Genomic DNA, 6,953 nt, shown 5'->3' with positions numbered 1-6,953 from the left:
CCACTCGAAACAGAATACTCTATGGGACTAGACTTGCCCACAAGATCATATGCTGCAACGTCCTGCCTGTCGGTGACTACTTCAGCTTCAACCACAACAACACAAGAGCACACAACAGATTTAAACTTAATATTACAACAGATTTAAACTTAATATTAACCGCTCCAAACTTGACTTTAAAGAATATGACTTCAGTAACCAAGTTGTCAAAGCGTGGAACTCATTACCCGACTCCATAGTGTCATCCCCAAACCCCCAACACTTTACCATTAGATTATCTACAGTTGACCTATCCAGATTCCTAAGAGATCAGTAAGGGGCGAGTACAAGTGCATTAGAGTGCCTTCCATCGCCTGTCCTATTGCTCCCCTATATCTCCTATACCTTTCTTCTATTCCTATATGTCTTCTTCTATTCTTTCATTGATATGTTCTATTACTATACCTTCTTTTCTATTCTTTCTTAGATATACAGTATTTTACTATGAGTATCTCCTGTATAACCTTCATCATGTATTTTACTATGTGTATATAGATATATATACCCACTAAAACCCTCGTTGTGTATTGGACAAAATAAATAAATAAAATAAATAAATAAACAACGGAATGAATTCCCTCCAAAAATTGTGAATGTTCCAACACCGGAGGTTTTTAAGAAGAGATCGGGCAGCGATTTATCCGAAATGATATTGGTATTTTCTGTCTAAACAGGCTGGACTAGAAGTCCTCCAAAGTCCCTTTCAACTTTGTTATTACATTCTTGTAGTGGCAGGAGGTCTTTCTATAGCCTGCCCCCTTAGCAAACTTCAAATGTAGGACCCGGATCGCCCATCCCACCTCTCCCCCTTTAAAAAAACATAGGAGCAATATTGATGTGACTGGGAAGGGCGCGCCTCCCACAAGCGCTTGGCGAGAGCGGGGATTGGGCCTGGTTCCGCCTCGCCCCTTCCCGCCCTGGGGGCTGGCTGATGCAACGTGGCCACGCTTGCAAATAGCCCGAGAGCCTGGATTTGGTCTCCTCGTGCCACGGTGAAGCCGATACGTCGGGGTTCTCGGGAACGGGTAAGAAGGTAGAACCGGGTAAGGTGGGCAGAAACTCCTCGGGGCAGAAGGGAAAAGAAACGCCGGCAGAAACAAGTTTCCTTGCCCGGGGATCATATCCCTGGAGCGGCTGCAGGATTGGAAAGCTTGCACAGATAAAGCTCCTTTCCCGTTTCCAGCCCATTTGTGCAAGGGGTCGCGATTGCCGATTGCTTCCCCCGTTGGGAATTCGGCCTGTCCAAAATAGCTAATGAGAAGCATAAATAAAACAAAACGAATAACGATCTTTGGGTGCCGAGGGAAAGGAGCTCTGAATAGCACCCAATTTAGGAAAAGGGGCGGAGGGGAGGGGCTGCTATGGCGTAAAATGTGTGGGATTGCAATATGAATGTATTAAATGGTGTACTGCATGCGCTTTTTATGAGGTTTAGAGTTAAAGCATGTTTTATTTATCCAGTTTCAATTCTTAACTTTCTGCCCCTGGAATATCTTAAACACAGGTACCGAAATTCACCTGTAGAATTATTGATGTGATAATTAAAGCCAAAGCCTCCATCTGGTTTGGTGCAGAGGTGATCCAGGATGTTGTGCTTTCGGAAGGAATACTTGAGAAAGGAATAGCCTTTGCTGTACCTTTGTTAACACTTGCAGGTTTATTACAACATTGTTTGGAATATGGCTACAAAATTTGCCAGTCAGTAAGATGAAAATATATTTCCTCATTCTGAACACATATAGAATATAATGGTAAATAGTCTTGCGTAAGGTAAAGTGAAAGGTTGACCTTAGGTAGCAGATGGTGAGAATATGATAGAGAGGTGCTCCAGGTTCACAAACACCCTATTCTTCAAGGTAGGTTCACAATTCAGCCAAAAACATCTGTTGCTAAGCAAGACAATTAAATGAGTTTTGCGCCATTTTTTGACCATTCTTGAATAGTTGTTGAGTGAATCACTGTAGCTAAGTCAGTAACACGGGTGTTAAGTAAATCTGGCTTCCCCATTGACATTGCTTGTCTGAAGGTCACAAAAAGTGATTGCATGTCCAAGGGACACCACAGCCATCATAAATTTGAACCACTTGCTAAGTATCCAGAGTTTAATCACACAACATTTGTAAGTGTGAAAAACAGTCCATGAGACACATTTTCAGTGCTGTTGTAACTTTGGTCACTTAAAGAATGGTTATAAGTTGAGGACTAGTTGTATGCCTGTGAAGTTGAGGTATGGTTCTCTCACCAAAACTAAAATGTGTGTTATTGCTGGCAATAAAGACGGTATACTGTATAGAGTGCATTTAGGATCAAGAAGAAATGCTTTATCTAAAACGAGTTATATCACAATTCATCGATGAGGTTAAAAAAAAGCTTTGGCTTTTGAGGTTTTTTGAAATACAATTTTTTTTAGTGGCCACTTTTAACGCTTGGTCACTACTGAAATAGAATCTTAGTTAGCCTTCTCAAATGCCAACTCACTGGGCATCCTCCACATCTACACCCTTAGCACTGGCGTTGTGCCTCAATATAGGAATTTTCAAATTATGGGTCAGAAACTTTTAAGGGTTGTAAAAACATTGGTGGTGACAGGGAGCAGGGTTATTTTTTTTAAAACTAATTAGGCTGGTGCAGACATAATGAAAACATTATCAAAACCTGCTGTAGATTTTATTTATCTTCCTTATTAATTCGATTTCTATGCTGTCCTTCTCCTGAGATTCAGGGCAGCCTATAATAAATTAGAAGTCTAAATAAAATTACATTCTAAATTACATTTTGCTGTAAGTTTTCAGTTGGCAAAATGTCTGTGTAGATTCTCAGTCATCCAGGTCAGAGTTGTCTCAAAGATACTTCTTTTTCTTCAAAAGGTAGCTGGATTGTTTTTTCCTTGAGGGAGAAGTAAACAATTTTGCTTCCCAGCTAAGAAACTTCATTATTAGTTTAGGAAGAAGAAGAACTGATGAACTTAATCAGGTTTGATAAAAGCTTCTTGGATGGAAAGCTAATTGTTTTCTTTGTTTTCAAGGGAAAAACAGTCTAGTTGCTCTTTGAAGTAAAAAAACCCAACACCTGTGAGGTTCTCAATTAGCAACTGCTCTGCGAAGATTCATAACTCTGATATACAGATTTAAAAGTGTTACAATTAAGATGTATATTTTTTGGCTGCAACTTTAGAGAAATCATTCATTTTGTTCACAGAAATGTACCTATGGTTTGAAAACACAGGTCTTCACCTATCTAAATGTTTTAAATAAAACATGATACAAAAACAGATGTTGAGCCTGCAAAGTGTACAGAAAAGAGCAACAAAGATGATAATGGGGCGGGAGGTTGAAACATGCAATGAACAGTTTGCAGGAATTGGGTATGTTTAGTCTAACAAACAGAAGGACTATGGATAACATAACATTCCTCCAATATTTGAGAGGCTGTGACAAAGAAGGGGGGGACAATCTATTCCCCAAAGCAGCTTTGTTGCTTGAAGAACTCTGGGAATTGAAGTCCCCAAGTCTTAAAGTTGCCAAGGTTGGAGACCCCTGCTCCAAAGTTTGCTCCAAAGTACCTGAGTGGCAGGACAAGAAGTATTGGGCGGAAACCCATCAAGGAAAAAGCCAGTCTAAAAATCTGGATAAATTTCTTGACAGAACAATCAGTGACACAACTGGCTTACAAAGTTGTGGGTGTTCCTTTAAAACTTTTAAGAAGAGATATTTCTCAGGAATGGTATAGGCCATTCCTAAGACAAGGGTGCTATAGGTGGCACGCAGAGCCATATCTGCTGGCCCACAAGCCGTTTCCCTAGCTCAGCTCCAACACGCATGTGTGTGCCGGCCAGCTGATTTTTGGCTGATACAGAGGCCATGGGAAGACATTTTTGGCTTCCAGAAAGCCCCCAGTGGGGTGCGGGAAGTTGCTTTAACCCTTCCCCCGGGTCCAGGGATGCCTTTGGAGCTAGTGGGGCCAAAACACAAGCCTACTGGGCCCAGCAGAAGTTGGGAAACAGGACATTTCCGGCCTCCCGAGGGATTAGGGAAGCTGTTTTTGCCCTCCGCAGGCATTGAATTATAGGTGTGGGCACTCGTATATGTGCAATACCGCAGGCACACACTCTTTTGGAGGGGAAAAAAGTTTCACCATCACGGATATAGGGTTTCCTGTTTGGACTAGGAAACCTACAGGGTTCCTTCTGATTCTATTATTTTGTATTCTATACAGCAGTGTTTCCCAACCTTGGCAACTTGAAGATATTTGGACTTCAACTCCCAGAATTCCCCAGCCAGCGTTCGCTGGCTGGGGAATTCTGGGAGTTGAAGTCCAAATATCTTCAAGTTGCCAAGGTTGGGAAACACTGCTATACAGTATGTGGTCCTGTACATATACCCTATACCAGTGATGGCGAATCTTTTTTTTCCTTGGGTGTCGAAAAAGCATGCGTGCACGCTCACACCCATAATTTAATGTCTGGGGAGGGCGAAAATAGCTTCCCCCATCCTCTGGAGGCCGGATACAACCTGTTTCCCAACTTCTGCTGGGCCGAGTAGGTTCATGTTTCACCCTCCCCAGGCTCCAAAGGCTACTCTGGAGCCAGGGGAGGGTAAAAATGTCCTCCCCCATCCTCCCTGGAGGCTCTCTGGAAGCCAAAAACGCCGTTCCAGAGCCTCTGTGGGAGCCAAAAATTAGCTGGGCAGCACACACATGCTAGTTGGAGCTGAGCTCACCTGCCAGGAGATATTATGGCTCTGCATGCTACCCCTGCCATAGGTTCGCCATCACTGCCCTATACATTATTATAACACCTATACGTAGCAGTGGAACTATATTTGGAATTGGGCAATCAGTGGGGTTTGGGTAGGTAGGAGAATCAGAGTCTGTCAACCCTTATTAGGGTGATAATAATGCCATGTTTACCACCTTTCAGTTTTCAATCATATTTCACAGATGCCCATAAGTTGGGGGATATGCTGAACCAAACATACGGAATTGGAGAAATTAGTAATAGGTCATGCTAGAAGTACATTAATCTATGAAATAAAACTGTTTTAAAATTAAGTTTGGATTGTTCCTTTGATGGTAAAGGAATTCATTTCCTGTACCGATTTTCCCTGTCACAAAATTATTATTAACCATTGTTTAACACTGACAGCTGCCAAATATACTTCCTACCTAAAATATGCTGTTAAAATGGGGAGGGGGGGGTAGATTTGGAATAATTGATTATAGATTTAGGCAGATGGAGATTTGTGCTAAAGGTTATAACAATCTTGGGTAGGTTTAGCCTTAGAAAAAATTGAGTTAATTAAGTAATTGATTTAGTTAATCATAGAGACATGTGTTGTGCAAATACAGTTAATTTAGGATGTTAGTGTGTATGCAAGGGGTAAAGTCTGGGAAATAAGTGTATAAGGATAAAGGCATGGATATGTTTCTCATGGACTCAATATTATTTAGACACAAGCAATTGCGGTGTGTGGCTTGGGGTTGAGGGTGGAGTAGTTTTTATTCCAAAGGAGTAACAGATGTGCCCATGATGGTGATAAGAGTTTAGGAGGAATTTTTTTTTTCCATAGTAAAAAAGAGAACTGGCTTGGAGACATTTCTATGGAAAGCCCTAGCAAAAGGGACTCATTCCAGGTGTGGTGTATGCAGTAATAAAATTCAAGCTCAATCAGGAATTCCCTTGCAGCATCTGTTTCAACAGCACTATTATGGTTATATTCTTATTCATGATGAACACCTGCCTTTTCTGGTGATGTTAGACCCTGGAGGTGAGCTCTCAATGACTGCCTTTGCATAATGTAATTTAATTTTACATTAATACATAAATCAAGCACATCGGTTTGGTTTTAGAAACATAGAAACATAGAAGACTGACAGCAGAAAAAGACCTCATGATCCATCTAGTCTGCCCTTATACTATTTTCTGTATTTTATCTTAGGATGGATATATGTTTATCCCAGGCATGTTTAAATTCAATTACTGTGGATTTATCTACGACGTCTGCTGGAAGTTTGTTCCAAGGATCTACTACTCTTTCAGTAAAATAATATTTTCTCATGTTGCTTTTGATCTTTCTCCCAACTAACTTCAGATTGTGTCCCCTTGTTCTTGTGTTCACTTTCCTATTAAAAACACTTCCCTCCTGGACCTTATTTAACCCTTTAACATATTTAAATGTTTCGATCACGTCCCCCCTTTTCCTTCTGTCCTCCAGACTATACAGATTGAGTTCATTAAGTCTTTCCTGATACATTTTATGCTTAAGACCTTCCACCATTCTTGTAGCCCGTCTTTGGACCCATTCAATTTTGTCAATATCTTTTTGTAGGTGAGGTCTCCAGAACTGAACACAGTATTCCAAATGTGGTCTCACCAGCAGGATCATAATCTCCCTCTTCCTGCTTGTTATACCTCTAGCTATGCAGCCAAGCATCCTACTTGCTTTCCCTACCGCCTGACTGCACTGTTCACCCATTTTGAGACTGTCAGAAATCACTACCCCTAAATCCTTCTCTTCTGAAGTTTTTGCTAACACAGAACTGCCAATACAATACTCAGATTGAGGATTCCTTTTCCCCAAGCGCATTATTTTACATTTGGAAACATTAAACTTCAGGATGTTTCAATCATCCTGCACAACTGCCTGATGATTGAATATATCCAATACTACCTTTTCTATATAGGACATATGTTCAAGCATATAGTGCTATGTCCTCCTGTCTTTCCTCATATCTCTGGGTTTGTTTTTTTCAGAAAAGTGATCACGTCATGTCTGCTAATCTTAAATAAATACACTTGGGTGGGAAAATGATTAGCATAAATCAACACAGAGTTAGGTTAGGCTTAAAAATGGCTGGCATAAAGTGATCCAGTAACAAAATATCTAAACTAAGGGCAAAATAACTCCGTTGTTATG

General features: G+C 40.8%; 1 protein-coding gene across 3 annotated transcripts in view; it reads left to right on the top strand.

Moving 5' to 3' along the window:
• Nucleotides 1–984: 984 nt before the first annotated feature.
• The window catches only part of SLC6A16 (solute carrier family 6 member 16), a 66,888-nt gene continuing 60,919 nt past the window's right edge, over nucleotides 985–6,953 (top strand). The window contains exon 1 of one of the 3 annotated variants that reach the window (XM_070730193.1): nucleotides 985–1,064. The gene's annotated coding sequence lies outside the window, so the exon portion shown is untranslated. Of the gene's footprint in view, nucleotides 1,083–5,734; nucleotides 5,805–6,953 lie in introns of those variants that run through there. The other 2 variants (XM_070730195.1, XM_070730194.1) reach the window with 2 other exon arrangements.

Source organism: Erythrolamprus reginae, chromosome Z, assembly GCF_031021105.1.
Source record: "Erythrolamprus reginae isolate rEryReg1 chromosome Z, rEryReg1.hap1, whole genome shotgun sequence".
Taxonomy (NCBI): Eukaryota; Metazoa; Chordata; class Lepidosauria; order Squamata; family Dipsadidae; genus Erythrolamprus; species Erythrolamprus reginae.
Note: the sequence above shows the minus strand (reverse complement) of the source record. Positions and strands in the feature narration are given on the sequence as shown.